At 38.5% G+C, this 25,890-nt stretch overlaps 1 non-coding gene across 1 annotated transcript; it reads left to right on the plus strand.

The window, feature by feature from the left end:
- The first annotated feature begins 2,761 nt into the window (after positions 1–2,761).
- On the plus strand, positions 2,762–2,868 carry LOC112760634 (small nucleolar RNA R71). The gene has a single exon (XR_003181066.1). It is a non-coding gene; the product is annotated as a small nucleolar RNA R71 (small nucleolar RNA).
- Positions 2,869–25,890: the final 23,022 nt, after the last annotated feature.

Below are 25,890 nucleotides of genomic sequence, written 5' to 3' on the forward strand. Positions count from 1 at the left end.
TTTTTCAATGAGTTCCACCTTGGCTCTGTCCACTTCAATGCCTTGGTTAGAAATCTTATGACCAAGAACTATTCCTCCTGTCACCATAAAGTGACATTTTTTCCAGTTCAAGACCAAATTAGTTTCTTGACATCTTTTTAATACCAGGGCCAGGTGATTTAGGCAACTAGGGAAGGAATCTCCGAATACCGAGAAATCATCCATAAAAACTTCAATGAATTTCTCTATCATATCTGAGAAGATAGAAAGCATGCAGCGTTGGAAAGTCACAGGTGCATTACATAGCCCAAATGGCATGCGCCTGTAGGCGAACACTCCATATGGGCATGTGAATGAGGTTTTCTCTTGGTCTCTTGGATCAACCACTATTTGATTGTATCCTGAATAACCATCGAGAAAACAGAAATATGCGTGTCCTGCAAGTCTTTCCAGCATCTGATCCATGAATGGAAGGGGGAAATGATCTTTTCTTGTAGCTTCATTCAGTTTTTTGTAGTCTATGAACATCCGCCATCCTGTGACGGTCCTGGTGGGGATCAGTTCGTTCTTCTCATTGGGGACTACAGTGATTCCTCCTTTTTTTGGCACAACGTGCACGGGGCTGACCCAGGGGCTGTCTGAGATCGGGTAGATTACCCCTCCCTGCCATAGCTTCATAACTTCTTTCTGTACCACTTTCTTCATGACTGGATTCAGCCTCCTTTGGGGTTGAATAGAAGGTTTGGCATCATCTTCCAATAATATCTTATGCATGCATATGGCCGAACTAATTCCTTTCAGGTCAGCGAGGGTCCATCCAATGGCATCCTTATGCTTTCGCAACACTTGGAGTAGTTCCTCTTCTTGCTTGTGGCTGAGGGCTGAGTTAATGATCACTGGGTAACTTTCATTATCCCCTAAGTATGCATATTTGAGGGTGGGTGGCAGTGTTTTGAGTTCAAGTTTAGGTGCTTCCTTTCCTTCATCCTTCCCTTCTAATGTGCCTTGAATGTGAACCTCTGCTGTTGTAACCTCTTTGCTTGAAGCTAACTCTTCTTCTGTCAACCCCTCAAATTCTTCCTCTTCAAGAGTATCTTGTGCTATATCTTCTAGTGAATCCAACCTCATACACTCTCCCATTGGTTCTTGTGGGTAACTCATGGCTTTGAACACATTGAATATCATCTTCTCATTGTGTAACCTCAGTGTCAGTTCACCTTTCTGGACATCAATGATAGCTCCAGCAGTGGCTAGGAGTGGTCTGCCCAGAATGATAGAAGCCTTGGCTCCTTCCTTCATATCCAACACCACAAAGTCTGCTGGAAAGATAAAGTCTCCTACCTTCACTAGCAAGTCTTCTACTATGCCGTGAGGAAACTTGAATGATCGATCTGCCAGTTGTAGGGCCATTTTTGTTGGCTTGGCCTCCTTAATTTTTATTTTTTTCATCATGGCTACTGCATCAAATTTATGCTGGCTCCTAAATCACACAGAGCCTTCTCCACCATGATCTCTCCTATAATACAGGGGATCTGGAAGCTCCCATGATCCTTCAATTTTTGGGGTAGCTTGTGCTGAATGATGGCACTACATTCCTCGGTTAGTATCACCGTTTCGTTATTCTTCCAACTTTTCTTTTTGGTCATCAATTCCTTCAAGAACTTGGCATATAGTGGCATTTGCTCTATTGCTTTAGCAAAGGTTATGTTAATCTGTAGTTTCTTGAAGATTTCTAGAAACCTTGAGAATTGGCTGTCATCCCCATTTTTCCTCAATTGCTGAGGATATGGGACTCTTGGAACATATGGCTTCAGATCTTCTCCCCTTTTACGCGAATTGGAGATGGGAACTTGAACTTCCTCATGTTCCTCCTTCCTTTCAGTTGGGTCCTCCTCTTGTGGTTTCTTGGAGGTCTCCTTCAACTCCTTACCACTTCTGAGGGTGATAGCTTGACACTCCCCCTTGGGTTTGGCTCAATGTTGCTACCAAGGTTATGAACAGGAGTTTGCTGGAGTAGGTAACCAACTTGTGTCTCAAGTTTCTTGATGGCAGCCTCTTGATTCTGCATGTTGGATCGCACCTCTTCTCGAAACATCTTACTGTCTTGAATTTCCTTTCATATGCTCTCGAGTAGGGTCTCTATCTTTGAGAGTCTATCCTCGGATGGTGATGGAGAGTTGAGATTGGAAGGATGAGAAGGGCCATTTTGACTTTGGTATGGATGTTGAGAAGTGTTGTTGGGTGGGTGTTGGTATGACCTCTGTGTGGAGTGTTGGTGAGTTGCATTATTGTTGGGGTTGTGGCATCTCTGATCTTGGCCTTGGTCTTGTTGATTTCCCCACCCAAAGTTTGGGTGGTTTCTCCAACCAGGATTATATGTTTTGGAGTATGGGTCATGGTTCTGCCTAGGTGAACTTCCAATGTAGTTGGCTTGTTCCTGATCACCCTCTGCTTCTTCATTCACTCCTTCTTGGGTTACTGCTGAAGTGGTGATTGCTGCTACTTTATTCCTTTCCATCTTCTTGGTGAGGTCAGCTAATTGCTTGGTAATCATCTTGTTTTGAGCTAGCAGTGCATCCACATCGTTCAGCTCCATCACTCCTCTAGTATTGCCTCTTTCAGAAGCATAGAAGTAGTCATTCTCTGCTACAGTCTCAATGACATCTATGGCTTCTTCAATGGTCTTCTTCTTGTTCAGAGATCCCCGGATGAGTGGTCTACTGCCTTCTTTGATTCATACGAAAGGCCTTCATAGAAAATGTGCAACTGCACCCATTCATTGAACATATCTGGCGGGCATCTTCTTGTCAAGTCTTTAAACCTCTCCCATGCTTCATATAGAGTCTCACCATCCTGCTGCCTGAATGTTTGTACCTCAGCTCTCAACCTGTTGATCCGTTGAGGAGGATAGAATCTTGCCAAGAACTTGTTCACCACATCTTCCCAGGTTGCTAAACTCTCCTTTGGAAAGGATTCCAGCCATTTAGATGCCTTGTCCTTGAGTGAGAAGGGAAATAGAAGTAGTCTATAGGTGTCAGGATGAACACCATTAGACTTCATAGTATTGCATATCCTCAGAAAGGTGGTTAGATATTGATTGGGGTCTTCTTGGACACTTCCTCTGAATGAACAATTGTTCTGAACAAGGGTGATGAGCTGTGGCTTTAGTTCAAAGTTGTTGGCATGTATGGTTGGCCTTTGGATGCTACTTCCACAGTTTCCTGGGTTTGGGTTGATGTAAGAACCCAGAACTCTTCTCTCTTGTCCAGCTTGATGCGCTGGACCTTCTCTGCCATGGTTGTGAGCCTCTTCTTCATGATGGTTCTCCATACTCTCCTCCATGTCTAGTTCAAAGTACTCTTCCTCTTCCTCAGCACCAACTACTCTTTTTCCTCTTGCTTCCCTCCTTAATCTAAGGAAGGTCCTCTCAGGTTCATAATCAAAGGAAGTTGAAGCCCCGCTTCTTCTACCTGTCATACAACCAACAAAGCAAAAGCAAGAGAGATAGATGCAGATAGTAATTTCTACAGAAATGTTGTTAGTGTGAGTGATGCAATATATTAAACAGTTAGTGGGTTAGTGACTGAATTGTAAACAACTAAGAAAATGGGTAGGGGAAAGGGAAGAAAATAGCTGAACAGAAAGTAAATTACTCAAATAAACTTAAATCAAACAAAATAAAAACAAATGCTCAATCTAGTTATCCACCAATTTAATCATTGTTGATACAAAATCAATCCTCGGCAACGGCGCCATAAACTTGATGCACGAAAACTTGTCTCTCAACAAATTTCCTTCGGCAAGTATACCGACTTGTCGTCAAGTAAAAACTCACAGTAGAGTGAGGTCGAATCCCACAGGGATTGATTGGTCAAGCAACTTTAATTGGAAGAATGTTCTAGTTGAGCTAAGCAGAAAGTGAGTTGAGAATTGCAAGAAATTAAATGGCGGGAAAGTAAATAGCAGAAAATAAATTACGGGAAGTAAATTGCAGAATCTTAAATGGGAAGGGAAGTTTAGCATGAAAGTAAATGGCAATAAGTAAAGAGAATGGGTAAGATCAAAAATGGGGAATTCATTGGGCTTAGGAGATGTTGTATTCTCCGGATCAAGTTCATTTTCATCTCTTCCTCAATCAATGCATTCATTGATCTCCTTGGCAATCTTAAGTGATTGAATTCCAATTCCTTGGTAATTCAATCTCTCAAATCAGATCAATAGCCAATTCCTTGGTCTAATTGCTCATGAGAAGAGATGAAGTGTGTCACTGATTATACCACATGTATTTCCAAATCAAAGTATTGGGAGAATTATATGTCACGATATCCGCCCAAACCCCAATTTGGTCCAACATGAGAAAGCATTTCTAGCATGATCTCTTCATTCCTTTTCCAAGGTTCAAAAGAGATCCAAGTATGAATAGCTTCTTTTCCAAGATAACTACTCAATTGGATGAAGATTTAAAAAGCTTTCTAGTAAAATCAAGAGAAAAGAAAGAAGAAGGATTATGAAAACTATTATTGATCCATCAAATTACAACAGAGCTCCCTAACCCAATGAAAGGAGTTTAGTTGTTCATAGCTCTGGGAAATGAAAGCAAAGATGGAGAGTATATTCTGAAAGTTAAACTAGAAGTGCAGAGAAAGTAAAATACAGAGAGTAATTCTAATAATGCCAAAAAGCTCCTTTTCTAGTTCAAAGCTCTCCCTATTTATACTACTCTTCTGATTTTCTAGTTGGCTCTTCAAGTCTTGGATATAGGCCTTTGGATCTTTAGTTGAAGCAGTTATCTTCTTCAGTGGGCTCAGCTTACTTGCAGAGAAAGTGTGAAGTAGGCAGGGACTTTAGCTTAGGGCGTTAGTGGTGTTAACGTTAAGTGAAAATGTGGGGTTGAGAACGTTAGTGACAATCACCTTTTTCACTAATGTTCCTAACCCAAAGTGGTCCACGTTAACTTCAACGTTAGTGGCACTAACGTGACCACTAACGTTGATACTTGGCCCTTCGCAAACGTTATTGGGGTTTACCTTTTTCAATAACGTTGAGAGTACCCCTTTCTCCCTACGTTAGAGTTCACGTTAGAATAGTTAACGTGGCCTTTAACGTAGGCTTGCCAAATCTTCGAGAGCGTTAGTGACACTTACCTTTGTCACTAACGCTTCAGAACGCCCCTACCTCCCACGTTAGAGTTCACGTTAACTAAGTTAACGTGACTTCTAACGTGGTATTGATAGCCATCTCCAACGTTAGTGACAAAGGTGAGTGTCACTAACGTTGGCTCATCATCCCTCTTCTCCATGTTAGCTTCCACGTTAATGTAATTAACGTGGCAACTAACGTGGCTCATAGTGGCTCAATCCAACGTTAGTGACAAAGGTGAGTGTCACTAACGTTGGTGATTCTTGCTCCCTTCAGGTTAGAGTCCACGTTAACTAAGTTAACGTGGCTTTTAACGTAGCCAATATGGGCTTAGTCCAACGTTAGTGACAAAGGTGATTGTCACTAACGTTGGCATCATATTCTTCTTCCACGTTAGAGCTCACGTTAACTAAGTTAATGTGGCTCTTAACATGGCCAATTGCCCCTTTTGGAACGTTAGTGGCACTTACTTTTACCACTAACGTTGGAGTTCTACTTCTTTTCCACGTTGGCTTCCACATTAACATAGTTAACGTGGCAACTAACGTGGGCTATGATGGCTCACAAAGGCGTTATTGGCAATCACTTTTCTCATTAACGTTGCAAGCTAGCCTTCATTCCACATTAGTGGTCACGTTAGCTAGACTAACGTGGCTGCTAACGTGGTTCTTCCTTGCTTCCTTTATCCTGAAATCAAGCAATAAAGTGCATCAAAGCTCTTATCCAAGTTATGAGACATGCATCATCCAATTTGTCCTTTAATTCATGCATAATTCTCATGAAATCATGTAAAATTCACAATGTTTGCTTGAATCAATATGTAAGTGATTATTTACCCAAAACTTGCTTATTTCCTAAGAAAATGCATGAAACTACCTTAAAACCATAAAGAAAAGGTCAGTAAAACTAGCCAAAATTCCCTGGCATCAAGAAGCATCTCCGAAGCCTCAACCGTTCTCATACCATAGATTTCACACCTATCTAGTAACGTTTTATTTATTTATCTGTTTTATGCATTTTCTAGTGACAACTATCTTTTCTATCTGTCTAACTAAGATTTGCATGGTATTCACTGCTTGCTCAAACCAACAATCTCCGTGGGATCGACCCTCACTCACCTGAGGTATTAGTTGGACGACATGGTATACTTGCTGGTATATCTTTGCGAAACGTGCAGAGTCAGCTTCGTCCACCATATATCTTCACTTTTTGACACGTAAGACACTTGGATACGTGTACTGCCACATCATTCTTCATTCCTGGCTACCAGAACATCGCTTTCAAGTCATGGTAAATCTTAGTAGCTGCAGGGTGAATTGAGAATCCGCTCTTGTGAGCCTCTGTCAACACTTCATGTCGCAGATCTCCTATGTATGGTACACAGATTCTCCTCTTGTATCTCTAAATTATCTCTCTGTCTTGGGTAACTGATAAACCACTATTTTATGGTTTATCTTATGCTCAATTGAGTGGTTTATATCAATTCTTGACTCACTTATTCATACTAATTGCATAGTTTTACATTTTCCTTCCTAATCATGTGCTTTGATTGAAAACATGTTTCTTGGACCTTTAAATTATCAAATATTAATTCTCCCTTTATACCATTCGATGCCTTGATATGTGTGTTAAGTGTTTTCAAGGTTTATAGGGCAAGAATGGCTTGGAGGATGGAAAGGAAGCATGCAAAACTGGAAGGAATACAAGAAGATGAAGGAACTGCTAAAGCTGTCCAACCTGACCTCTTCGCACTAAAACGGTCATAACTTGAGCTACAGAAGTTCAAATGACACGGTTTCAGTTACGTTGGAAAGCTAACATTAATTTGCCATAGCTGCCTCGAAGCCAGGCGATGCGCACGCGTGGGCCATTCGGACGCGTGACCTGGCAAAAACCCAATCCATGCTAACGCGTGGACGACGCTTCCGCGTGACTCTGCCACGACCTGTATGGACCAAAAATCGTTGGGGGCAATTTCTGGGCTGTTTCTAGCCAGTTTTTGACCCAGAAAGCACAGATTAGAGGCTATAAAGTGGGGGAATCAATTAATTCATTCATAAAAAAAAGAACAACTTTCATAATACATTTTTAGGTTTTTAGATGTAGTTTTAGAGAGAGAGAGATAGGTTCTCTCCTCTCTCTTAGGTTTTAGAATTAGGATTTCTTTTACTTTATGGTTATTACTTCATTCCAGGTTTAATGTTCCTTTAATTTAATTTCTCTTCTATTTTTATTTATTTTATTACTTTAATTGTTATTTATCTTTCCAAATTAGTTTATAAATCTTTCCATGTTAGATTTGAATATTCTATTTAATATAATTTGAGTTATTTCAGATTTATGATTATTTTATTCAGTTATTGATGCTTTTAATTTAATTTAAAATTTATTCCCTTTTTGCTTTGGTTAAGTAATTGGTAACACTTGAGTTATCAGACTCAGCAGTTGGTTGAAAATTGGGAATTGCTGATTGATTTGGATCGCTCTAAAGCTAGTCTTTCCACAGGAGTTGACTAGGACTTGAGGATCAAATTGATTGGTCCACTTGACTTTCCTTTATTTAGTAAGGGTTAACTAAGTGGGAGCAGTAACAATTCTCATCACACCTAATAAGGATAACTAGGATGGGATTTCCAATTTTTATACCTTGCAAGAGATTTTTATAATTATTAATTTATCTTTCCTTGCCATTTAAATTACTTGTTCCCTATTTCAAAAACCCAAAAATATACATTTTTCCATGACAATAATAATTCATACTTTCCTGCAATTCCTTGAGAGACGACCCGAGGTTTAAATACTTCGGTTATAAATTTTATTGGGTTTTGTTACTTGTGACAACCAAACTTTTGTACGAAAGGATTCTTTCTTGGTTTAGAAACTATACTTGCAACGCGATTATTTTAATAAAAATTCTTTACTGGCAGGAATCAGTTCGGTCAAAATGGCGCCGTTGCCGGGGAATCGCAAGCGTGTGCCTTATTATTGGTTACTATAAATATTTTATTTTGCTTGTTTATTTATTTTTATTTTTGTTTTTAATTTTTATTAGTTACTATGAGTTCTCACCCCCATCGCTTTGAGTTTGGTTCTAATGTTGTTGAAAGGAATGGAAGCTATAACAGGAACGTGCATCAAGGTCAAAACAATCGAAGATGGAAGGAGCCACGAGGATCTGATCAACCCTTTCAGCAACAACACCTTCCAAGATACCATGGACAACGACCATCCTACAATGCATGTCAAGACAATAGTTATGGTGGACCCCTCCATTATAAACCACCTCCACCAAATTACTATGGTCAAGAGCCATTCCGAGGTGCATACCAAGATGATAGATATGGTGATCCCCTCGTAGTTACTAACAAGCCCCATCATATGCCTATGAACCACCTCCTCAACATAGCTTTGAACCACCATACTCACGAGATACCTACAACCATTCACCTCCATATGACCCTAAACCTTATCCACCCTAATTCTAATCCAATTACTCCCAAGAACCACCACTTCTATATGCACCATGTCCATATCCATGACCCAAGAATCACAGGCTCGCCTCAAGAAAATAGTGGATCAGTTTCATGCAACCCTTCATCAACTAGAGCAAGCAATAAATCGATTACCTTCCAGACGTTCGGACACTCAAGGAAATCCCATGGCTTCATGTGGAGAATCTAATGAAGAACGTAGCATGAAAGAGACACTAGAAACTCCGGTGGACAGTAAGGAGCATGACTTTGTATTGGAACAATTGGAGGAAGCCAGAATTATTGAAGAGGAAGAAGTAGTCGAAGACTTAGGAGATGCGGAACATCCATGGGAAAGCCCAGTCATAGAGCCCCCTTCTAAGGAGTTTAAATTTGTTGTTGAGGAGGGTGTACAACCTCCAAGGCATATCATGGTTGAAGACTTTGATGGGGATGATCAAGAGATGGATTCAATCATTGATGAATTCTTATCTACATTTGAATCTTCTCCCATTGGACTTGACATGGAGATTAAAGAAGAAGAAGCGCAACATCCCATGCCCTTGGTGAACAATGAAGAAGAGATCGAATTGGAAGAAAGCTACCAAGAGGAAGAGGTTAAAATTGAAGAAGCTTACAAGGAGGTGGAGGAATTCAAAGAAGAGCATAAGGGAGTGGAGCTTGCAAGATCATTAGAAACACCTCCCCCAAAGCCATTACCATCCAATACAACATTCAAGTGGGTAAAATTATTATCCTTGACCTTTACTTTCCCACTTGAATATGGTTTACTTGAGACAGATGGTCAGCTTAGAGCTCTTTGTGGCTTTAAGAGTAAGAGGGAGATGGTTAGTGGCTGGCAACACAATCCTAGGTTCGTTGTGGTTGGGAGCTCAAAGTTTAAATGCAAGGGTTGGTGTAAAGCTCAACTGAATGGGTCAAGGAAGCTATTTGGATGCCTTAGTGAGAATTTGGATTACTTACCACCCAGATGGAATCATCATGTTCTACTTGAAGACGGGTGCAGAAATAAGATTTGGGATCAGGAATATATGAGGATCAATTTTGGGAGCTCAAAACTTGTGAAGAACTCCATCAAAGCTTGAGAAATTTACTTGGTATTGATAGAGCTTATTGGAAGTCCAAGCATTGGTGGAAGTTCCAAGACGAGTTCAAGCACAAGCCACCATGACAAGGAGCTCATCAAATGTCAAACTTAAGGACTTTAACTAAAAGTGCTAGGTGGGAGACAACCCACCATGGTATGATCGTTCAGTTTCAGTCTTAGTTTTATGTTACTTTATTCTATTTTTATTTTTTTTGTTAATGACTCTTCTCATAATCTCTGCATATAGCTTGCATTTTCATTTGCATACTACATTAAAAAAAATGCACATGACGCGTAAGCGTCACTGACGCGTCCGCGTCACAGGTGCGTTCTGAAGAAAAGAGAATTGAACAGAAAGTCACGCGAAAGCGTGGCTGGAGGCGTGCCTTACGCACAAATATGCCCACGCGACCGCGTCGCTGACGCGCTCGCGTCGTTTGCGAAATCAGCCTCCCCACGCGTCCGCGTCACCCACGCGACCACGTGACCCTGCGAATTTGACGTAAATAGGTGTATGGCAGCAAGATATGATGGAGCTGGGCTGGAATGGTGCTGGAAGCACAAGCCTTATCACGTGAGCGCATAACCCACACATCCGCGTCGTTTTTCAAAATATGGCCATTCACGCGATCGCGTCACCCACGCGAACGCGTCACCCAAAAAATTTGGCAAAATACAAACAAAACAGAAAGTCGTGCGAACGCGAGGCTGCATTCGCGCCAATAGCACAAATCAGGTCACGCGTCCGCGTCCCTGACGCGTCCGCGTCATCTGAAAATAACGCCAACCACACGAACGCGTGCCCCACGCGTCCGCGTCACATGCGACGCACAGTTTATCCAGATTAGCGCCAGAATTCCTATCTTTTCTTCTCCAATCCTACTTATCTTTCTTTATCATTCTTTCTTCTTTCTTCTATCTTTTCTTATTCTTTCTTCCTCCTTTCTTACTTTCTTCTTCTTCATCTCTTTAAACTTCTCATCCTTCTTCACTTTCATTCTATTTTACTTAATTTATTTGCATACTTTCATTCATTTCATTTTAATTTTGTGCATATTTTTATTTTATTTTCTAAATTTATTATTTTTCCATTGGTGTTAAATTTTCTTATTCAACTGTTGCATCTTTTCTTGAATTATTTTGGTGCTTAGTGACTTGTTTTACATTGTTGGGTAATATTATTTAGGTTAATTCTACTCTTTTATGACACTTGTATTCCTTTTGCATTGATTTGAACTTATATTGTCTTTCATGACCTGCACTCTCTCCCCCATTGTTGCAACTTTTGCACTATTGATATGCCATTTGCTTCTACTATTTTTTCACTTGCATATTGTAGCTACAATGTAATTGAGACCCTTATTATTTGGCATTAACCCACCCATACTTTATTTGTTTCCTATCTTTATTTCTGGGTTACTTTCCTTCTTTTCCTCTTCTTTCAGGATGGCCACTGAGGAAGGGAAATAGAAAATATTTACATGGGGTGACAGACAAGTCCATCTGCACAATCTTTGGAGAAAAGCATCAGTTATAGCAGCCCGTTCACTTGCACTTCTCAGCATGCACCGAGGACGGTGTAATCTTTAAGTGTGGGGAGGTCGATACCGATTTCTGTGGGTTAGTCACCTTCTTCTCAACACCAATGTTTTATTTTCTTTGTTTGTTCATTGTTGCATTTGTATGTTTGATTGCATATTTGTTTGATTTTGTGCATATTCTACTACTGCTTAGTTGAAGTAACGAATTTCTTTTTCAAGAAACTTTTTATAGCATTTCACTAATTTGAATTAAATTTTTTGAACTTGTTTGAAGAAATATTATACTGGAACATGGTTTAGAGCTCGAACACACAAAACCAGTGAGATTTTTGAGCTTATTTAAATTGGTTGCATTTTATCAACCAATATTTTATTTTTGGTGTGTGTTGTTCTCTCTAAAATTGTGATCTTTGTCTTGCTTAATTCTATATTTCCATTATTTGATGTACGCATGCACTTATATGATTGAGGCCTTGTTTCACTAAGCTTACATACCCATATGGCCTTAACCTTTCATTATCCTTTGCAAACCAATTTGAGCCTATTTTATCCCTTTGTTCTGTATTTTACCACATCATTAACTCTAAGCAAAAGACAATAATGTCCTTAATTTGAATCCTTGGTTAGCTTGGACTAGTGAAAGTGCTCACGAATTAAGTGTGGGAAAATTGGGTTTGGAAACATTTGGTTTGAGAATTGAGTATGTTTGAATTTTCTGAAAATGTGAAAGAAATGTTTAGGACATGTTCATGCATTCAATAATTTAATCATATGCATTGAGAAAAACAAAAGAAAAAGAAAAGGAAAAGAAAAATATAAAGGAGAAAAAGAAAAGAAAAAGAGCAAATAAATAAAAAAGGGACAAAATGCCCCAAAGTAAGTGGTGAAAGCAATGCATATGTACTGTACTCGAATCAGGATGCATGAATATGTGGAAAACATGGTTAATGGATAGTTAGATGTGGTATTATGGTTACATGGATTGTCTAAAGTTAGATGGAAAGTTTAAGTTAATTAAGGATTCAGATTTTAGTCCACTTGACCAAATACATTCCTACCTTGACCCTAATCCCATTACAACCCTTAAAAGACCTCTTGATATGTGTATTTATGCATCAAATTTTTGTTGATTGGTAGAAGAAAAGCAAGCCTTAGAAAGCAAGATTAGTAGAGAATTGAGAGAGTCGAACCTTAAACACTTGAGTAATTAGAGTGCATACACTTTCAGTGAGGGTTCGATGCTCGATTCTTTGTTCCCGGCTTTCACGAGCTATTTTCTTTTACTTATACTTTATTTTATGATTTGAATTAGGGAAATCCAGTTCATATTTGTTCTTAAAAAAATTGTTTACTTTTAACCAAGTAGGAAAAAGCATTCTGCATGTAGTTACATTCATATAGATAGGTTGCATTTCATACATTCTACCATTCCTCTTCACTCTCTTATAGCTTCTCTTGAGCTTAGCATGAGGACATGCTAATGTTTAAGTGTGGGGAGATTGATAAACCACTATTTTATGGTTTATCTTATGCTCAATTGAGTGGTTTATATCAATTCTTGACTCACTTATTCATACTAATTGCATAGTTTTACATTTTTCTTCCTAATCTTGTGCTATGATTGAAAACATGTTTCCTGGACCTTTAAATTACCAAATATTAATTCTCCCTTTATACCATTCGATGCCTTGATATGTGTGTTAAGTGTTTTCAAGGTTTATAGGGCAAGAATGGCTTGGAGGATGGAAAGGAAGCATGCAAAACTGGAAGGAATACAAGAAGCTGAAGGAACTGCTAAAGCTGTCCAGCCTGACCTCTTCGCACTAAAATGGTCATAACTTTAGCTACAGAAAACCAAATGACGCGGTTCTAGTTGTATTGGAAAGCTAACATCTGGGGCTTCGCAACGATATATAATTTGCCATAGCTTCCTTGAAGCCAGGCGACGCGCACGCGTGGGCCATGCGGACGTGTGACCTGGCAAAAACCCAATCCACGCTAACGCGTGGAGACGCTTCCGCGTGACTCTGCCACGACCTGGACGGACCAGAAATTGCTGGGGGCAATTTCTGGGCTGTTTTTGGCCCAGTTTTTGACCCAGAAAGAATAGATTAGAGGCTATAAAGTAGGGGAATCAATTAATTCATTCATAAAAAAAAGAACAACTTTCATAATACAATTTTAGGTTTTTAGATGTAGGTTTAGAGAGAGAGAGGTTCTCTCCTCTCTCTTAGGTTTAGAATTGTGATTTCTTTTACTTTATGGTTATTACTTCATTCTAGGTTTAATGTTCCTTTAATTTAATTTCTCTTCTACTTTTATTTATTTTATTACTTTAATTGTTATTTATCTTTCCAAATTGGTTTATGAATCTTTCCATGTTAGATTTGAATATTCTATTTAATATAATTTGAGGTATTTCAGATTTATGATTGTTTTATTCAGTTATTGATGCTTTTAATTTAATTTAAGATTTATTCCCTTTTTGCTTTGGTTAAGTAATTGGTAACACTTGAGTTATCAGACTCAGCAGTTGGTTGAAAATTAGGAATTGCTGATTGATTTGGATCGCTCTAAAGCTAGTCTTTCCACAGGAGTTGACTAGGACTTGAGGATCAAATTGATTGATCCACTTGACTTTCCTTTATTTAGTAAGGGTTAACTAAGTGGGAGCAATAACAATTCTCATCACACCTGATAAGGATAACTAGGATAGGATTTCCAATTCTTATACCTTGCAAGAGATTTTTATAATTATTATTTTATCTTTTCTTGCCATTTTAAATTACTTGTTCCCTATTTCAAAAATTCAAAAATATACCTTTTTCCATGACCAATAATAATTCATACTTCCCTGCAATTCCTTGAGAGACGACCCGAGGTTTAAATACTTCGGTTATAAATTTTATTGGGTTTTGTTACTTGTGACAACCAAACTTTTGTACGAAAGGATTCTTGCTTGGTTTAGAAACTATACTTGCAACGCGATTATTTTAATAAAAATTCTTTACCAGCAGGATTCAGTTCGGTCAATAACCTCTCCTTGTTTTCCTTGCCCAATTGTCTACAGCATCTTTTGCAGTTCCTGATCATCCTACTGAGCATTCCAAATGTCTGCCTTGAAGTCGCTAGAGATATTCAACTGCTTTAAGCAAATACTTTCAGCCACCTACCTAACGCCCAACTTAAGATCTATAAACTTACTCAACAACTCTTCTTTATTAATCATTATCCAGGCAACGGTTAGAGATTTTCTGCTCAAGGCATCTGCCGCTACATTCGCTTTCTCCGGGTGATAATTTAGTTCAAAATCATAGTCCTTCAACAAATCCATCCATCTTCTCTGACGCATATTGTGTTCTTTCTGATAAAAAAGATACTTTAGGCTCTTATGATATGAGAAGACTCTGAATTTCACTCCGTAAAGATAGTGCATCTACACTTTCAATGCAAACACAACTGCAGCAAGTTCCAGGTCATGAGTGGGATAATTTACTTTGTGCAGCTTCAGCTGTCACGAAGCATAGATCACCACGTTCTGATGTTGCATCAGTGCATACCCTAAGCCCTTCAACGAGGCATTACAATACACTTCAAATCGTTAATGGGGTTTAGGCAATCCGAGTATTGGTGCTGTAGTTAGCCTTTCTTTCAGAGTCTGAAGAATCTCCTTACATTCAGACATCCATACAAATGAGATATGTTTACGAGTCAAATTAATCATAGGCAAGGCAATCTATGAGAAGCCCTTAATAAATCTTCGGTAATACCCAGCCAAGCCCAAGAAACTTCTCACCTGCGTTACAGTTGTTGGCCATCCCATTTAGTCACTGCTTCAACTTTAGTAGGATCTACTGCTATGCCTTCTCGGCTTACCATATGCCCTAAGAACTTCACTTTTTCCTTCCAAAACTCACACTTAGAAAGCTTTGCATAGAGCTTCCTCTCCTTCAGGATTCATAAAACTATTCACAAGTGCCCTTTGTGCTTCTTCACAGTCTTAGAGTATATCAGAATATCATCGATGAACACGGCAGGGGTATTCATCAACCCAAAGGACATCATGGCGTACTTGTAATGACCATAATGAGTCCTGAAAGCTGTCTTAGGAATATTCTTCTCTCTCACCCTTCTTTGATGATAACCTGACCTCAAATCAATCTTGGAGAAAATGCCGGATCCCTGCAATTGATCCATCAAGACATCAATTTTAGGCAAAGAATACTTATCCTTCACCGTCACCTTATTCAATTTCCTGTATCCACACATAGTCACATACTGCCATCCTTCTTCTTCACTAACAAAACCGGTGCTTCCTACAAGAAAATACTTGGTCGGATAAATCTATTATTCATTAGTTCCTCCAACTGAACCTAAGCTATGCTAGCTCCAACGATGACATTCTATATGGTGCAATTGAGATTGGTCCTGCTTGCGACATTAGTTCTATCGTGGATTCTATCTCTCGAGGTGGGAGAAATTTAGGTATATCCTTGGGAATTACCTCGGAGAATTCATTCACTATTGGAATCGGATCTAAATTTTGTTTGTCTCCTGACGAGCTAGTGGCTAACAGCACATACCCCTGACACTCACTTCCACTATAATTTACCATAACAAAATTCAGATAATATTTCCCGGCTACTACTGGCCCTTCTAACCCTTCAGAAAAAAGCTGAATAGAATGCTCAAAATAGTCTAGCAACACATGATGCTTCGACAACCAATCCAAGCCCAAAATCAAATCAAGTCCAGTCAATGGCAAGCATATCAAGTCATAAACAAATTGTCTATTTTCTATCTAGAAAGGCACTTATTGACAACATAACTTAATTATCACAACCTTAGAGGCTTTTAGCCCTAAATTCTCAACTTTGTCATATGAGATGAATAAATAAAATGCTCCAATATCATAAAAAGCAGTTAAAGTTTGGTCACCAATTTCACAGTTACCTCGAATCAAAGTATCAGACCTAACAGCTCAACCGGCATCCTGAGCGTCTCGGCATAGATAATACTTAGAGATGTGCCCTAGTAATCCATATTTTTAACATAGGCTTAACTCAGCCCTGCACGACTTATCTGGGTGGTAGCTCCCGCATCTCTAGCACCTTAAATCATCCGATTAAGTCCTCACATGCTTCCCTTTTTCTGTGTCCCTGGCGATTGTCATTTCTTCTAAAATTGTTCTGCCTTGGGTGTATTGCGGCGCATAGCCACTTTGAAACCTTGTCTCCTTGGCACAAAACTCTTTCCTTAATCTTTCTTATAAAACTCCTGTCGGTCACCTTTCACCATAGCAACCTTCCGTAAGCATTCTTCCACCGCTCTACTCTTCGAATCTCCATAGACACTATGGCACTCATGATATCACTCTAACAACCACCTTCATACTTAATGCATTTCCACTCCTCATAACCCTCTAGAGAACCTTAGTAAACTTTAGAAAATTGGCATAACTCCTCAACCTTGTTGGTATATTCAACCACAGTCATAGAACCTTACTTCAGCTGCATCAGTTCCAATTCCTTTACCAGCCTTACTAAATTCAGAAAGTACTTCTTGTAAAGCTCAGTCTTAAAAGCATCCCAAGTAATAACAGATCACCTTAATGCAAGAAATGGTGTGCTCCATGCCACTAGAATTGAGCCTCTCCTTCCAGTCAATAAGTGGCAAACTCTACATATTGAACCTCCGGTATGTGCTGAGCTTGTAGAGCTCTCTCCATAGCTTGGAACCAATTATTAGCCTTAATAAGGTTAGTTGTGCACATGAAAATTGTCAGATTCACCTTCAAGAACATGGCGAACGTAATTGGCCCTCTGTTTCCCCTATTCGATCCATTGGCTCCTCCTCTGTTCCCATTACTAGCCAACTGTCCCAACATCTCAGTAGTAGCCTACATGGCAGTAGCCATGTTCTCTAAAGAGGTCATAAAATTAAACAAATTATCTGCTGGTCCAGGTCCCTCATTACCTCTCTATCTTCATCCTCGACCACATCCACGAGCCACCATTCGAGTCCTATTTAGACTAAATAATTGATATCAAGGTAATCAATCTTAATATCTCAAGTCTAGTGCTTCAAAGTCCCAAAAGAATTCTCATGAATAATTATGCTATATTTATCAAGCAGATATCTTAAATAACACATAAACACAACTCAGAGTATGCTTAGAAGCATAATTAGTCCATTCCTCAGGTTTTTTAGGAACAAACTGCTCTGATACCATAATGTAACACCCTACCACACAAAGCCTTACGCTATAATCGTAAATCGGAGGTGGTGAGGTATTACGATACCTAAAGGCAGATGCATATATAATATTTGAAGGATAACAATATAACTAGGAGCCTGTGAAGGGAAGATAAACAAAATCGACAAGTGCTATTACACACGAAATGTTAAAGTAAAAAACGTCATATATATATATATATATATATATATATATATATATATATATATATATATATATAGTTCAGGGTATGATACATAATAATCACTAGTCTCGACTCGCGAAGACAAGGCCGGATTAAATATTACAAACCAGAAAGTGTGAAAAATAATATCCTGTTTCTCTAAAATAAAAACCTCTAAGAGAAATATACAATAATATTTTCAAAGGTGGAAAAATGCTAAATACAAAATAAGTATCAACAAAAGTCTCCTTCACTTCGCCAAAAGAATCCTGCACACTCAACAAAGTGCATCACACCATGTATCTGAAAAATAAAAAATCCATGATGGGTGAGAACCCGAAGGTTCCCAATAGGGTAATAATTCCATATAAAGACTATATAAAGAGACCTGAAACCATTAGGCAATCGTAACCTCTAGTTTCACAAAAGTTCCAGCCTAGGGTTTAAACTAATCCAAATAGGATTAATTTACTAAGTCTCAGTTCTATCAATTTTTTCTTGCCTCAATCATTCCAACATATCATCATTTTTGTCCTCAATGCTATAATTTTTCAGTGCAGTATTCAGTTTAGTATCCAATTCAGTAGTAATAATTTCAAGCACAAGGAAGAATGCAAGCAATCACAATTAAAGTATAATTAAACATGTAAAATAGCTAACAATTAAGCAGGATAAGTAGTTAGGCAACCCAAAGATAATTAGGCACACCTAAATAATAGAAAATAAATGCACATGATGTATACTATTTTACTGGCCATGAGCTCACATGTTGGTTATTATGCCAAATCCTACACAAAATCCAGTTGGCAACTCCCGGATTAGTCCTTTGGTGTGTATGCCTGATGAACGGGATTTTTGACGGTTTAGAATTCACAAATGAATTTTCGTTGCAATATAGTTTCTAAACCAACAAATAATCCTTTCATACAAAAGATTTTTTGTCAATAAAACAAACCCCTAAATTTATAAATCGAAGTATTGGAACCTCAGGTCGTTCTCCCTAGGAATTACGATAAAGTGTCTTGTTATTGGTTATGAGGTATGTTTTGGGGTTTTTGGGATAAAAGACATGAAATGTAAATGGCAATGAAAATAAACTAACAACTAAAAAGGTCTTGGCAAAGGATGGTGGTCAAGAATCTCTATCCTTATCACTAACCATAACATGAGAATTGGCAAGGATCAACCCCACTAAGTCAACCCCTAACTAGTAGTAGAGGAAAGTCAAGTGAGCTATATCAATCCAAGTCCATAAGTCCTAGTTCTCCACTAAATCAATTAGTGAGATCTAGAGTTAATGGCTCCCAATCGTCAATTACTTGGACATTAGTAACTCAAGAGTTCCTAAGTTACCTTTCCAAGCCAAGAGTATAAAATTCTACTCTAAAATCCAACCAAGCATTTTATCAAACACTTGGAAGGCACAAAAGGAAAGCATAGTAAAATTTCAAGGAAAGTAAATCTACACTACTCAAATGTAAGAAATGAAACAACAACAAATCAAATGAACAATAAAGGAACATAAAAACATAAATTGCATTAAAGAGAAATAGAAGAACAAAAATGCATCAACATAAAAGTAGAGTATTACATGAATTAAATGTAAAACTAGAAAGAGAAAAGGTAGAAAAAGAAGAATTTATAAGGGAAAAGTAAATCAAAGCATGAAATTAACCTAGATCTAAGAATTCCTAATCTAGATCTAACCTACTCCTAATTCTAGAAAGAAGAGAGAACTTCTCTCTCTAGAAACTAACTAAAGCATCATAAAACTAAAATAAAACTCAATAACTAACTAGATGTCCCATCCCTCTTCAATCCTTGGGTTAAATAGCATCAGAAATGAGTTGGATTGGGCCCCAAAATGCACCAGAAATTGCTGGCCACGAGTTGCATTAAAGTGGGTCACGTGCAACATCGAAGCGTATGCATATCGTGCGCGGTGCAACTATGGCAAATCTTATATCATTTTGAAGCCCTGGATGTTAGCTTTCCAACGCAATTGGAACCACATCATTTGGACCTTTGTATCTCAAGTTATGGTTGATTAAGTGCGAAGAGGTCGCCTTGACAACTTTTGCAATTCCTTCATTTCTCCATGAGTTCTCCATTTTTACATGCTTTTCCTTCATTCCCTTGATCCAATCTTTGCCTCCTAAACCTGAAATCACTTAACAAACATATCAAGACATCTAATGGAATCAAGGTGAATTAAATTTAGCTATTTTAAGACCCAAAAAGCATGTTTTCACTCTTAAGAACAATTAAAGGAGAATAACAAAAACCATGCTATTTCATTGAATAAATGAGGGAAAAGATGATAAAACCCTCTAAATTCAACACAAGATAAACCCTCCAAATGGGGTTTATCAACCTCCCCACACTTAAACCAAGCATGTCCTCATGCTTAAACCAAAAAGGATAAGAGAAGGGGTATGGGCATTTATTCAATGCAAATAACCTAAATGCATCTATCTATATGAATGCAACTAAATGCAAAATGATTCTACCTACTTGGTTAAAAATAAATCAATCTCCAAGACATACATGGACAAGTAGGGCCAAGATTATATAACGATTCATGAATCCTACCAATTCAAGTATAAAATGAAGTTCCAGTAGACTTGCAAGAAGAACGCTCATGAAAGCCGGGAATCACGGAATTGAGCATCGAACCCTCATCGGAAGTGTTTGCACTCTAGTCGCTCAAGTGTTTAGGGTTGATTCTCTCAATTCTCCTCTATTTCATGCTTTCCAAGATTTGTTTTTCATCTAACAATCAACAATTATTTCAATGCATGCATACATCCATCATAAGGACTTTTCATAAGTTGTAATGGGGTTAGGGTCTAGGTAAGGATGCATATTTGGTCAAGTGGACTTGAAATTTGAATCTTTGATTACCTTAAATTTTCCACCTAACCTATGACAACCTATACAATTCAAAGCTAACCTAACTACCCATTCTTCACTTTTTCACATACTTATGCATTTTCTTTTTCATTTCACAACACTTATGCATTGATTATTATTGAGCTTCACTTGGGGCATTTTGTCCCCTTTTTATTACTTTTCTTTTCTCTTATTTTCTTTCTATTTTCTTTTTTTTTCTTTTTCTTTTGATATCTACATATATTTTTTTCTTTTTATTTTGTTTTTCTCATTTTTTTTGTTTCTTTCAAACTATATACAAGAACACCAATGCATAAGGTCCATACATTTAATCAATACATGAGCATGTACCCAATTTCTAATATTTACAACAAAAATTACAAAACTATCCTTTTATTCACCTAATGTCCCAAGTTTTCCCACACTTGAATTATACTACACTCACTAGCCTAAACTAATCAAAGATCCAAATAAAGGACATTTATTGTTTTTCACTTTAAGACTTGTAATGTGCTAAATTAAGAACAAGTGGGTTAAGCGTAGGCTCAAATTTGCTAACAATGGAGAGTAAAAGGTAGGCTATTTGGGTAAGTGAGCTAATTGAAATGATAGCCTCAATCATATAAATGCATGAATACACAAAATAATGGACATAAAGAATCAAATAAATCAAAGATTACAATCATAGAAAGAGAATAATGCACACAAGAAGGAAAATAAGTGATTATAAGATGTAACCACACCATTAGGCTCAAAACTCACATGCTTGTGTTCTTAGCTCAAAAACCATGTTCCAAAATAAATTCTTTCAAGCAAGTTCAACCAAAAATTTTTCAAATTGGTAGGGTGCCCTAAAACAGTTTCTTGGAAAAAAAATCATCACTCTAACCAAGTAGTCCTAATAGGAAAGAAGTGGCAAAATATATACAAATTCTAACTAACATGAAACCTATCATGCAATGCAACAACTATCTAACATTGGTATTGAAAAAAGAAATTGTTACCCATGGAGATCGGTCGGACGACCTCCCCACACTTGAAGATTGCACCGTCCTCGGTGCATGCAAAGAAGAGCAAAGTGGACGGGTTGCTACAATTGATGAGCTCCTTCAAAAGGTTATGCGGATGACTTGTTTGTTGCCCCATTTAAAAGATTTTACTTTTTCCCTTCGTGGTGGCCAACATAAAAGGGGAGGAAAGAAGAACGACAATTAGGCCTACAACAAAGATATCAAAACAAATAAAACGTAGGCGGGGCTAATGCCAAATAAAAGTAGGGTTCTCACTACATGGTAGCTACAACATGTGAGTGAGAAAACAATGTAAGCTAAGGCATATTAATACTTGATGCAAGAGGAAAATCAAAGCATGAAGAGCATATTGAGCATCAAGTTCAAATAAGAAAAAGTGGGTCATGAAAGACAATATGAGGTCATATCAATGCACAAGAGATACAAGATGAAGCATTGATTTAAAAGTTTCATCACCCAACAATATCAAACAAGTCAAGAAGTACCAAAATAATGCAAGAAATTCTCAACAATTAAGTAGGAAAATGCAACACCATTATTAAAATGAGAAACTTAGAAAAAAAATTGAAAACAAGCTATAAAAACAAAATTAAAATCTAAAGAATAGAAGTATACAAATGCGATAAACAAAAGAAAATGGAAGAGGAGAAATAAACTCTTTTTTTTTACCAGCGCAGACGCGTCATGCACGCTTACGTGTGGATACGCAGATTAGTAGAGGGGCGCGAGCGCGCCATGCACGCTCACGCGTCGATTCGCAGTATTGACCAAAGGACGCGTACGCGCCAGGTGCGTGCACGCGTGGGCTAGGCGCAGGGCACAGCGTCAGCCTAAGGTTGGCCCAACTCTCTGGAACATGTACCAGGAGGGCAGATGGCGCTATCGGCGTACGCGCGCATTGCGCAATTGGCATCAAGGACGCATACGCACCAGGTGCGCATACGCGCGGGTTGGTTTGTGCCTTAGGCCCAATGTTCGCACAGTGCAGGCGTAACTCTCGGGTTTTTGGCTGGGGGTGAAATTTTTGCATCCACGCGTACGTGCCATGTACGCGTGTGCGTGGATGGTCGAAAATGCCTGAAGCGTGCATATGCGCCAGGTGCGCGCACGCGCGGGTGGTGCTCTATTTTTCAAAATTTTTCCAAGTTCTTGCACCAAACCAAGCCTTCCAAACCTCCAAACAGCTACGAAAACACCCTAAAACCTTATTTAACATACCAAACTACCAAATAAACTCAACAAACTAAACAAAACATGAATTTAAACTACTTTTACCAATATGTACAAAAGAGAAAAATGAAAAGAATTTACCATGGTGGGGTGTCTCCCACCTAGCACTTTTGTTTATTGTCGTTAAGTTGGACTTATGGGGAGCTCCTCTCAAGGTGGCTTGAGCTTAAACTCATCTTGGAACATCCACCAATGCTTGAGTCTCCAATAAGCACCATTCTTCAAAATTAATAACTCCAAGCTTGGGTGGAGTTCCTCACAAACCATGGGCTCCCAAAAGTGGTTCTCATCTTGTAATCCGAGATCCCACACTTTATTTTTACACCCGTCTGTAAGTCGAATCTCATTAATTCGTCCAGGTGGCAAGCAAGATGAATTCTCAATGAAGTGGCCAAACATCCTTCTAGACCCATGCACTCTAGTTCTACACCAAACCTTGCAATCAAACTTTGAACATGCCACCATAATGAGCCTTGATTTATAATTCCAACCACTAACCATCTCCCTTTTACTCTTAAAGCCACAAATATGTCTAAGTTGACCATCTGTCTCAAGCAAACCATATTCAAGGGGAATAATAAAGCTCAAGTATAAGGAATTTACCCACTTGAATGAAATAATGGATGGTGATGACTTGGGGAGAGGTATCTCTAATGTCCTTGCAAGCTCTACTCCCTTGTATTTTCCTTGATTGTCTCCACCTCTTTACAAACTACTTCAACTTCAATCCTTTGTTCCCCAATTTCATCTAACTCTTCTCCATCACTCAAATCATAAATGGGAGGTTGAGAGAAATCTACCTCCACATTGCTTTCCATCTCATTGGGAGAAGGTTCTTCAAATTCAAAGGATTAACCACCAAGAAGATTGGATGCATGATCTTCATCTCTAAGGAAACTCAATTTTTGCCCCATTCCTTCCAAGTCTTCATTCAATAATTATTTTGGAGGTTGTGCACTTTCCTCCTCAACATCAAATTCAATCTTCTTGGAGGAATTTTCTATGATTTTAGCTTCCCATGGAGGTTCCGCATCTCCTAGGTCTTCAACCACTTCTTCCTTTTCTTCTATGATCATAGACTTCTCCAATTGTTCTAACACTACATAGCTTTCTTCCATCCCCACCCGAGTTTCCAATCTCTCCTTCATACTTTGTTCTTCAATTGATTCTCCACAGGTGACCATGGGAGTGCTTTGAGTGCTCAAGTATTGGGAGGTTAAAGTGCTTACTACCTTGGTCAAGGTAGCCACAAATTCTAGTGTCTCTCTTTGCATGTCTCCTTGCCCTTGAAGTATAAGGCTAAGGATTTCATCCATTGAGGATTGGGGTGGACAAGAGGGTTCATTGTCTTGGAGAAAGGGTTCATAATAGGAAGGTGGTTCTTCTTGGTAAGGGTATGGTGGTGTGTATTGGGGTGGTTCTTGGGAGTATGGATATTGGAATGGTGGTTCCATGTATGGCTCATATGGTTCAAAAGGTAGTTGGTATGGTGTATTGATAAACCCTGATTTCGTGATTTTGCTTGTGCTTATTTTGGGGAATTTTGTCATCTTTTCTCGCATTTATTCAATGAAATAGCATGGTTTTGTAATTCTCCCTTGAATTTTGCTTAAGTATAAAAACATGCTTTTTAAGCCCTAAATTGGTGATTTTAATTCACTTCAATTCCATTCGATGCCTTGATGGGTTTGATGAGTGAATTCAGGTCCATAAGGCAAGTATTGGATGGAAGAAATGAGGAGAAAAGCATACAAAAAGGGAGAATACATGAGGAAACAAAGATTGAGAATGCACCAAAGGACGCGCACGCGCACCAGGCGCGCACGCGCAAAAGCGGTTTCACCTATAGACGCGCACGCGTACACGCCGCGTCCGCGCGGGTTGAGAATTTGCCAATCGACGCGCACGCGCACATGGCGCGCACGCGCCGATACTCTCACGTGGCCCACTTGAAGGCAAAACGCTGGGGGCGATTTCTGAGCTGCCCAGGCCCAAATCCAACTTGTTTCTGAGTGTATTTCATGCAGAATTGAAGTCCAAGCAAAGGGGGGAGCAATTAGTTTAGCCAACATGAGCCTTTAGTTAGTTTTCTAGAGAGAGAAGCTCTCTCTTCTCTCTAGAATTAGGTTAGGATTAGGTTAGATTATTTTAATTTCATGTTTGATACTTGATCTCATCTTGCTTCGTTGATAATTTCTCATCTCTACATCTTGACTCTCTTAGTTTTTATGTTAATTTCTCATTTTGCTCTCTTTTGTGATGATGACTCATGTTGGATTTGTTTACATTTAATGCAATTTTGATGTTGATGTTTCTTTTGATTGATGAATTGAGTTGTGATCTCCCTTTCTTGCAATTAATAGTGGTAGATTTTAGTATCCTTGCAATTTATGATGTTGACTTTTATCGCATTCTAAGTGTTTGATGAAATGCTCTCTTTAGTTTTTGAGTAGTTTTGTCAACTTTTGGCCTAAGCCAAAGGACTTGAGTGATCTTGAGTTTTTGGGTATAATGGATTTGGTGATTTGAGAACCCTGGGTGATCAATTTGAAGCCCATTGACGCTAATCCACTACTAAGCCAATTAGTAGGTAGGTTAGGACTTAGGGGTGGATGTGATCAAGCCTATTTGACATACTTCAAGTCTAGGAGTAAATGTTACATACTTAAGCCTTCGAGAAGTAGACTTAATAGGTTGGCCTCTCGTAATTGTCATTAATTGGTTTGTTAACTAGGATGGTTGACGATTAGATTTTTGACGGTTTAGAAATTTACTAATAAAATCTCGTTGTAAAGTATAGCTTCTAAACCAACAATAATCCTTTCATACAAAAATTTGTTTGTCACAAGTAACAAACCCCTAAATTCTATAAACCGAAGTATTTAAACCTCGGGTCGTTCTCCCTAGGAATTACAATGAAGTGTCTTGTTATTGGTTATGGATTGTATTTTGGGGTTTTGGGATAAGAGACATGAAATGTAAATGACAATAAAAATAAACTAACAACTAAAAAGCACTTGGCAAGGTTGTGAGAATTAGAAGTCCTATCCTAGTTATCCTCCTCAATTGTGACCACAATTG

The sequence above is a fragment of the Arachis hypogaea genome, chromosome 16 (assembly GCF_003086295.3).
Source record: "Arachis hypogaea cultivar Tifrunner chromosome 16, arahy.Tifrunner.gnm2.J5K5, whole genome shotgun sequence".
In the NCBI taxonomy this organism is placed as follows: domain Eukaryota; kingdom Viridiplantae; phylum Streptophyta; class Magnoliopsida; order Fabales; family Fabaceae; genus Arachis; species Arachis hypogaea.